Source organism: Arachis duranensis, chromosome 6, assembly GCF_000817695.3.
Source record: "Arachis duranensis cultivar V14167 chromosome 6, aradu.V14167.gnm2.J7QH, whole genome shotgun sequence".
In the NCBI taxonomy this organism is placed as follows: Eukaryota; Viridiplantae; Streptophyta; class Magnoliopsida; order Fabales; family Fabaceae; genus Arachis; species Arachis duranensis.
This window is the reverse complement of record NC_029777.3, coordinates 40,057,617-40,060,168: the sequence shown is the minus strand read 5'-3', so window position 1 is coordinate 40,060,168 and position 2,552 is coordinate 40,057,617.

The window sequence follows — 2,552 nt, the reverse complement described above, 5'->3', positions numbered from 1 at the left end:
GCAATTTACATTTCTTGCACTTTAAGTTTCAGTCATTTAATTTCTTGTTCTTTAAGATTCAGTCTATTTTACTTTCCTGTCCTTTAATTTACTGCAATTTCCCTTCTCCCTTTACATTTCAAGCAATTTAGCTTCTGTTAAATACAACCCACTCAACCAAAACTTGATTCGCTTGACTAAATCAACCACTAAACTAAAATTGCTCAATCCTTCAATCCCTGTGGGATCGACCTCACTCATGTGAGTTATTATTACTTGATGCGACCCGGTACACTTGCCGGTGAGTTTTGTGTTGGATCGTTTTCCACACATCAATGATTAAAAGGAACCCTTGAGTTGAATCACTCAAGAGAGAAATTATAATTGGAATTATTGTTGGATCAATCTCTAATCATTGACACTAGTCCTCCCCAAGGGAGAGGATTAGGACTTGTGACTAGAAACAACTTTCCAACTTGCTTGACTTTCCTTTACCTAGTAAGAGATGACTAAGCAGAGCAACTTCCAATTATTAATTAATCTTGAGAGTACTTCAACAAGAATAGGGCTTCCAACTTATCTAGTCCCAGTCAAGGCTTTTATTTAAGATTAATTAAATTCTCTAATTTAATTTCGTGTTTATCAACTCAACCATTTTTTTCAAAATACCTGATTGATAAAATAGCACATTTCTCTGCAACTCGTTCGGAGATGACCTGGGATTTATACTCCCAGTATTTTAATTTCAATATTGTGACAACCCTTTTAAATTGATAAGCAGATTTTCGGCTGGTTAAGAACTGTACTTGCAACGTATTTCTATTAATAAATTCTTAACTCGCCAATTTCTGCCACGTCAAATATTAAACTCAATCTTTTCATAAAAATACATTTATATCCCTCAAAAATAATTCTTCATGATAGTTTTTTCACTTCACAAAGAACCGAAACTCTTATTTCAAAAAACAAAAGAATAATAATTTATTAGTTAAATTCCTCGGCAAGGCCTCTAGACTTTTAGGGGAGCGACAACCAATCTCATTTCAAAACCAAATCATTTAGACTCAAACATAATTCATTCTTTTCTTAAATAAATCAAAAGATGAAGGTCATAAATCTAGCTTAGCGCCACAGAAACTTTAATTACCCAAAACTGACAAGATTATATGTCACATATCCTAATCAGCCACAGGTAACCCTCAATTTAGGAGGAGTGTTTTCAAGCTATAGCCCAAGCGAGATAGCTTTGTCTAGAATCAAAAGTTCTCATGTAGAATAAGGGGTCATACTGTCGTTCCACCCCAGATTCATGAGATTAAGAACGAAAACAACACCTTAGAATTGAATCAAACATTAATTAAATTAGAAGAGTCGTAATATTAATCCATAGAAATAAAAAGAGATCTTAACCTTAACTAAGAGGTTTAGTTGCTCATAACTTTATAGAGAAAATAAAATAAAAGTGGAAGAAGATCTGAAGTAATGTGTATGTTAATAAACCTAAGTGATATCCTCTTTAAATAGTAAAAGCTAGACCTAAAAGATGTTAATTTAAATTTAAAAGTTACAAGGATAAGATAAAATAAGCTAAGGAATGCTAAAATCCACTTTGGGCCCACTTGGTGAGTGTTTGGGCTGATTCTTGGTGTTCAACTTTAATTCTGGGCGTTGAACGCTCATATGGGAGGTGAGTTCACTGGTTCCTGCTCCTTGGTTGGTGTTTAACGACAATTTTGTGCATTCAACGCTGAGCTTGCTCCTCTTTAGGTGCTGAATGCCAGGTTTGGACGTTTAGCACTAGATTTGGCAGTGATCCTAGAGACCAAGTGTAGACTATCATATATCTTTGGAAATATCTGGAAGTTACCTCTCTAACACCATTGAGACCGCATCAATTGGACCTCAGTAGATTAAATTATGCTCGTTGGTGTGCAAGGAGGTCAGGGTTTGACAATATCTACTATCCTTTCTTCGTCTCTACACAAGATTCTGCCAAATTCGCCCAAAATTCACCTAAAATCATAGAAATAACATAAAACTCAAAGTAGCATCCAAAGATGAATTTTGTAGTAAAACATAGTAAAAATTAATAAAATCTAACTAAAAACACTATAAAAATAATTGGAAAAAGGGTATAAGATGCTCACGCATCATTCGCTCTGCACAGAACTGTAGGATCTCTCCTCGAACCATAGTGCGCCAAGTCTTGAACTCAGGATTCACATCCTTGATGTGCTTATAGGTCACCCACAAATTATCATAAAACTCTCTGGCCTTAGGTATGAGTAAATATCGGTAATCTTCGGGGAGCTTAGCTTTGCTATTTGCTTCATCGTATATCTTTTGTCATTTTGTTACTAATGTCATTTATATTAGTAACTCATATATATTTATTCTTATATATATTATTACTTGTGTTTTAATATATCTAGCTTTCATAGTTATCCATTTAAGATATTTATAACTTGAACCAATGACTCACAACTCCAAATCGTGATACATACCCCCCATGTGTCACCAAACTACCTGAATCATTCTTATTATCATTGATTGGTGCACGAAATTGTGATCAT